Genomic DNA, 8,045 nt, shown 5'->3' on the forward strand with positions numbered 1-8,045 from the left:
ACTCATACATGGACGTCTACAGTCATAAAGCGACCTGTTAGTTTAAGCAATAAAAGTGGTGTAGCAGTTTGCAGGCATTTTGTGCGGGGTGTGTGGGGTTAGATTTTAAACAATTTTCCTGAGTTAAAATCCTGCAACTGTATGAGCTAAAAGATGGTTAAATGAATAATTCAATTTAATACTTTATTTAACTTACTAGTTCACCAAATTCAGTTTTAAACACTTTTAAAGATAATTTCACACTAAGGAAGGGAATTTATCGTATCGCTTATCACTTATCGTGATACAAGAATCTTGATTTATCGCTGTCACGATAAATTCCAATTAATTGTGTTTAAGACGCCTCAAAACAGTCCGTGTTGTCTGGATTGTTAGTTTTTTTTCCCACTGTTTAATACGTGAGAGTATTGATAAATTTGAAAATATGCTTAAATACAGTTACTGTGAGCAGTTAATGATATAAAATGCTCTTCTTTATGTGGCTGGTGAAGCATAATACAAATGTTTTTTTCAAGAGCATTATTTGTGTTTGTGGGGCTATAAATGCTTTGGCAATCAGTCACAGTCATACAGACACCTATAAAAGAAGAAAGAAGTATTTCCTATTGTCACTTTTATTGTTATTGCAACTGTACCACAGATTACCTTGGTAAAACTTTGAGTCCATGTCATCCACCCTTATTTCGCACAAATTGATTTATCAGTTTGTTTTTATCTGTGCCATTTAACATGAAGTTAAACTTTAGAGTTAATGGGATATTATTAGTTTGTATGATCCACAACTCTGGAACAAACTTCCAGAAAACTGCAAAACGGCTGAAACACAGAGTTCGTTTAAAGACATGAGGCCCACCTGTTTAGAGTTGCACTTGATTAGTAGTAACTGGAACACTGATCAACATATTCGATGTGTATTTGCTTGATATTTGACAAAATGTAACGTTCATGGCTTGTTTCACAATTAATAATTACATTAAGATGTTTATGATGTTTTTATGACATAAAGCTCTTTGAATTGCCTTGTTGTTGAAACGTCCTACATAAATAAGCTACGCTTGACTTAACTACATTGTAATAATCTGAAAATACATGCAGTTCACATGCACTAAATAGTTTATAAACAAAAGGATAACCATGTGTTTCATATCGCTCAGTGCAGACTCATCATCCTTCAAACACGTTTAAAAGCTCAGATTACTCAGTAACAGACACACTTAATTAATAAGGTTTCAAAGTGTTTCATTGTGCTAGCTAAAGCTAGCGTTAATGGCTCCGGATCCTGTCTGTCACAACAGCTGCATCCTCCTTAGTAACACAACTATCAGCTCCTTCACTGCTTTCTTTCATGAAGTCATCTGCTGTTAAAAAAAAAAAAGCAGCAGAAATAGAAGATGGTTTGTGTTTCAGACACGCTCTTCACCAAAAATATCAGTAAAGAATAAAAAATCGAATCATTCTGACTTGACATCCTCAGCTAACGTTGCCTCAGAGTGCGACATTAGCATCACCGCTGTCATTTAAAAAGAAACGAGCTTAGATTCTGCTTCAGCACGGAAACTCTGACAACTAAAGGTTTCGTGACGATACCCAACTTTTCCTGAATTATGACAATAACTCAATGCAGCACATCTAAAACAATCAACCTCTGTTAAATGATCAAAATCTCTAGGATTCATTATGGAAGTAAAGCAACACGTGTGTTGAATTGAACCATTGATAATTATAGATATGCTTAAGTGAAATCTTTTCTAAGGGTAATATTTACTGTACGCCAGATTTTATTTTACAGTGCAAGTGAGTCTGACTTCCTCATTACGGTAAACGCTTTCTCAGTAACAAAGTTTCATGACAGTTTTTAGCTTCTACTGGGTTGATGTATTCAATCATAACACCTCGTATAGATCAGCCTCTCTGTTGTGTTATACTTAAGCCTATAGTTGATTATAAATGCTAATTGCTTGAATATTTATAGCGACATGCCTGAAACTCCTTTTAGCTGCATCAGTATAAAAGAGGGAGGTGAAAAGTCAACAACTCACAAGTTCATCAAACCTTACAGAGTTGAAAAAAATTCTCCATTTGAAATCAATCAATTTGATTAAAAAAATTTTGAGCACATATATATTATTTTTTTTTTTTTTAGTGACTAGAAGCTGATATATTTTTACAATTTTATTCTTTTTTTTTAGGGGCAGTTCCGCCAAAGTTACTCAGTTTGTGTCTGGCAGGTTATTATTGAGCAGAAATAGTTTGTAAAATAAGAGGTAATAATAATAGTAATAACAGTAATAATAATAGTAATAATAATGTAATGATCTTGGTTTTCTATTTTAAAGTTTAAATAAGGATCTCCCTCCAAGTGTCACCTCCCCCTTGGCGCGAAAGCAGCAAACTGTTTCTCACTTGCTGCCTTCGCTCCCTAAAAACGTTCAAATCTAAAAGTTTTCTTAAAATATTTTCATAATCATTAGCGCCATCAGTAACTGTGGCTCATTTTAAAAACTCCTGGCTTTGCATATGGGGGGGGGCGAGGGAGGAACGTTTTGTTTACCCAGTTCCTGGTGTTTTTCAGGAATACACTCCCATCATCCTGCAGAGAGAGAGGGAGCCATTATTCCCTCATCTCTTTAGTTTATCTCCTCTGATGATCTGCTCAGATAGATATGACAGCTGAATAAATATGCAAACGCAGAGCCGCGGCTTCCACACACTCCAGCTCCGAATTTCCATTCTGCTCTCCGATTTAAGGAGGAACAGTGCATCGCGATAACAATGGGACTCCTCGGGGGGAGTCGGATGAATGATCCCTTTTCTTCTTTACCATCTCGCTGATAAAACACAGATATCAGCCGAAGAGGAAGAAAAACTCGACACACTCCTCACTCATTCGCTAATTAAAAATCTCTTTTCACTAAATCTGCCATTGATACTTTCTGAGGAGATCTTTGAATATCGCAGAATAAAAAAATGGGATTCGTGAAATCGTCTTTAATTAACTTCAGTCGGCGGTGTCACTACTCTTTCTACCAGCTCTGCTGTGTCCTTCAGAATCTCCTCCGTTTGAAGTCGGGATGAAGCGATCGCATCACAAATGTTTTCCACTTAATTACCTGAGAGCTTTTACAGGACGGATGTGAAATGACAGACGCCATAAAATCAGATTATTAGACTGTAAAACTCTCATTCAAAGGAGAATATTCAGGGTTTTTTTTTTTTTCCAACGTCTTTTCTTTCAATATCAACATTTTATATCCTTTTTTTTCCCCCACTATGTTGAAAAAACACTTTTTAAGCTCTCAATATCAACATTTTTCTTTTTTTTTTATTATATTGCTAACATAAGCTCTCAATGTTCACATCTTAAACTATAAATGAAATAATTTGTGACTTTAATTAAAAGAAACTAAATATAATTTAAAAAAAAAAAGTCATTTTAAATGTTTAAAGAGAAACACATTTTTAGAATTTGGATCATTGCTGCGCTGCTGGACTTGAGCAACATATGCTGCCTTTTTATAGCATACTGGTGACTATCTCAGCTTTAATACTTTGGGCTTTCGCCTGGCCCCCAGTTCCCAGCATGCTTTGAAAACATGCAAGTCTCTTTTCAATCGGGTTTTTTTTTTTTTGAGCATGGCATCGATACTGGCTACATCTGTGGCTCTCTTTGGCAGAAGGATCGCCTTGGGAGGGGGGGTCAGATTGACCCAGCTTTAACGCAAAACTGGGGGAAGAAAAAGCAACAACCAAAAATGAGAGAGATGGCAACAAAAAAAAGGGGAAGAAAAAAAAAAAACACGGCTTCTCTATATTTAACCAAATCTGCAGCTTACTCGGGGAAAACACATGATAATGATATCCTCTTAACAGACCTCGCTAGCAGAATTACAGCAGCAAAGCGGGGGGGGGGGGGGGGGTAAAAGGTAGGACCAGAGAGGAGGCGCGGTTATTACAGCGCCATCATTATGTTGTGACTGTGTTTCTGGCCTCTTTCACCTTCTGCGGTCAAAAGATCAGCGCTACAAAATTAGCAATTAACGCAGCAACACTGACTCTTTCAGGAAAAAAAAAGAAAAAAAAAGAAGCTCAGCATTACCATAACATCCCTAAATAAGCAGTCGCTATGTGATTATTTTCCTGTTGGGTTGCTGCTTTTTTGGGGGGGGGGGGAGCGGATTTCTTATTATTTTTTGCCTCCACACACTCGAAAAAGAAAAAAGTGTGGGTTTTTCTATGTCCAGCTGCTCTAACGTGGATCTAAAATTAGATCCCTCTTCACTGGCAGGTTTCGTGTTGTTTTTTTTTTTGTTTTTTTTTTTTGCTGAATCTTAATTAACGATTAGTTAAAATAATTCTCTAACTGCTTTTTTTTTTTTTTTTTTTTGTCCTCGGTGGAGGATGGTCTGTTATTTTAATTAAGCAGAGGTCAGATTTATTAACTCAGCAGGAGAGTGTGTGGAGTGAAACTGTGAAAATCAGCAACAATGTTACGCTCTCTGCCACTCAACATGTCGATGTACGTTTTTCTTTCTTTTCTTTTTTTAATCTCTCCTCCTTCGACAAAACTGTGAAACAAGGAGGGAGGGAGAGGCATTCTGGGGAGGGAGACGATGTTTTTTATGCTTTTGTTGTTTGTGGATTTATTAGAGTTTCTGTTTCCCCCACCTGATGTTTGGGGGAGAGCTGAAGAGGATGACGTTTCTATTTTTTTTTTTTTGCATTTTCTAACATTTTCTGCATTTTACATTTATAACACGCAACAATAAATTTTCCCGCCAACACGCGGACATTAAAACGTTTTTTTCCTCTTCTTCTTCTTCTTCTTTTTCGACATTGAATCCATTAAACCCAAAATAGAAAGCGGCTCCAAAAGCCCCACAACATGCGGTTCATGTTTTCTGCATTCGTTTGTTAGAAATCTCTGCAGGGAAAAGATTGCAAAGTGCGCTACACGTCTGTCTGCGGCCATGCAGCAATTACTGCCAGAAAGCTTTTGACTCCTCGTGATAATGCGATGCCTTTCAGAAAATTACACAGATTTCACATCAAACGCTGAGCATACCTCGGCGGCAGTTGGGAGCCTGGAAGAAAAAAGGAGAAAAAAAGAAAAAGAAAAATCCTGACATTCATTCGCCCAATCCTGTAAAGCCCCCTGCACCTCTACACGCCTCATCCTCCCTGAATCTACAGTAGGCTTGATTTGTCTGAGGGGGTGAAAGACAAATAGAAGGGAAGCTGTTTGCTCTCCCTGGTCAAAACTGTAAAAATCTTCTTAATGAGTAATTCAGCGTCTTGATTTAGGAAAAGCGTTCCTACAAGCATAAAGTCACAGGCTGGAGGATGAGCTCTCCACTCTATTTATGTATATTAATAAATAAGACGTGACAAGGTCCTACAAATTACATTTGTAAATGTGTACACTGTGAAATACTTAAACTTACTTTAGCTTAAAAATGAAGGTTCAGCTAGAAATTAGTTTTGGTTTTCACTCTGAATTTGAATGTCATCAAGTTGATGTTAGCAAGAGACAATTTGTCCAAACCTTGATTTTTAAGATCTGATGGCTCATTGATCTTTAACTTAATAGTTTTCAATTAATTCCGTAAACCACGTAAATATTTCACAATATACAAGAAAACTGCCTTCAGTTAGTTGAACAAGAACACATTTCTGTATTATTTCACTCGTATGATCAAGTTAAAATACATACTTGTTTTCAGTTAGCTTAAATTCTTCAGTCGTAGCCAACAACAACTTGGGCAGTTCATGTCTCTGCCGTAACACATTTAGCAGCGTGTACACAAAGTTTATGGCATCAAGACCCTCCTCCTGGCTCTGATTGGTTGTTTTTGGTGCGTTTCTTCATACGGCAATAGTAGCTCAGGAAAGAGGAAATGGATCGATCCATTCAGATGATCTGTCCCAATACAAATTGTCATGACATGACAGTTTTAACAAATATATGACATATTTTTATAACTGTTACATAGTGCAGCTTTAATAGAACATCTGTTTGATTCAGGTCTGTAAACAAGGGAAACTTCTAAAATATGCAGGAAACCTTCAGGCCCTTCAGGACCAACTCTGGACACCACTCATCTATACACACTACTCTGAGCGATCAGCCAGGATACTGGACATGGGAGTAAAGTTGGTGCACTCATTTCTTAGACTTAGACTGACTTTATTGTCATTTTGCATGCGCAGGGTGTAAACAGAACGAAATTTTGTTGCATACGGCTCAGGACAATGTTTTGAGGTTCCAATGTTATGAGGTTACTCCAGAATAAAATAAAATACAGTATAAAATATGAATATAAATATGAATAGAAAATATTATATTCTACTCTTAATGATTCGTTTTTCTGAGTTTCAAGCCAAATAAAACAGCCAGACTGGCCTCAGAAGTCATAATCCTAACTTGAAACCTCAACCTCAAAATCCAATATGGGATTTCTGCAACTTTGTTTACGGAATTGACAGTTTCTAAATCAGTAAATCTGTCGCAAAGCTAGTTCTCTGCATATTTTAACATTTTCAGCCGTCATGTCCTGACCAAACTTTATGACAAAAAAAAGACTAAAGGTCTGGCTTGGTTTGCCCATTTGATGAAATGCAAAGACTTTTCAACCACATGGAGACATGAACAGATGTTCCCCCAACTTTCACTTTTCAGCCACATATTTCATTGTTATGCTGAAGAAAAAAAACACTGTAAGAGACGAGTCCCTGTAAAACAAGAAGAAGCATACAAAATGGTGAAACGGTTCACATTTAAATACTAATAGTACTAGTAGTGTTGTTTTGCCAAATTGACAATCCACAAAGAAAGGTGACCCAGACCAAAGATTTGTCAGTGTTTGTAATGGTAAAAACATCTGTAGCTCACTCTACAACTTCAATACTGCTCTAAACTCAAGGTCAATTTAAGTATCATAGTAAAATATAAACCTGCCCCAAATACATTGGGACCCTTAAGAGCATCAGACATGCAACTCTCAGAGATGAACTCCCACAAGTACGAGATGAACACTGCCTTCCTAAATGACATAAATTGTATTTTTCTATCAAATGTCAGCACAATCTAATTAGATTTCTAAACACTGACCATTTTCAAATGGCTTTATTCTCTGAATGTGTGGTTTTATTGACTAAATCAAACTAAATCTCCGGATAGTTCTATACTGCCCACATTTTTAAATGCTAGAACTGACAAAATCTAGTTTTCTAATTACTGCTGTATACTGAACTGTCAGCTCTGTGTACGTTTACGCCTCTAGTTGAGGTAACTTTGCTCTACAGACGTCATAAGAAATACAGACCCCTCTTAAGAAGTGCATTCCCAGTCCATGTGCGTTTATCTTGATGATGCTCAATGTAGCTACATTTGAGTTTTGTTCCTCACTTTTCACTCCAAAGTTGAGCGGCCTTGTCACCACAATCTGGTACTATTTATACATGGTGCATTCAGTGGTCTGAAAAGTATTGCCTTTTTGAATTTAATTTTTGACTTGATGATCACCAGTGAGGGCTGACTGAGCTTCTGTCCAGTCCCAAAGACTCACGGGGGGAACAAAAACTTCAAGAAACGAGGAAAAGCCTCGAGACTTTTGCACTACACTCAGAAACCAGCCAGAAACCCCTTCGGTTCCCAGACCCGTATCAGTTCGCAGTGGGATGAGATCACGTGGAAACCTCCCCGCAATTTCTGAAATGGCTTAACTTGTTTTAATCGCGCTCGTTACTTTTCCTGCTGGAGGTTTATTGCTATCAGGTGATCTGCCAGCCTCCATGTCGATCTGAGCTGCGTGTTTTCCTTTCTGGAGGGCCAGGCTGGACGGGCTCGGCGCTGACTGAAGCTCTCCGAACGATGGCCGAATCTTGCATGTGCATTCGGCTCGCATACTTCTGATCAGCACACCGCCGCGCTTGTCTTCTTGTAATAAGCTCCTTCAGAGACCAGTATGTACACCTCCCCCCACCTCCAACCCCTTCTCTTTCCTGATACGATCTGGAGTATGTAGTTCTCTCTTTCCCTTTTATTC

This window comes from Xiphophorus hellerii, chromosome 3 (genome assembly GCF_003331165.1).
Source record: "Xiphophorus hellerii strain 12219 chromosome 3, Xiphophorus_hellerii-4.1, whole genome shotgun sequence".
Taxonomy (NCBI): domain Eukaryota; kingdom Metazoa; phylum Chordata; class Actinopteri; order Cyprinodontiformes; family Poeciliidae; genus Xiphophorus; species Xiphophorus hellerii.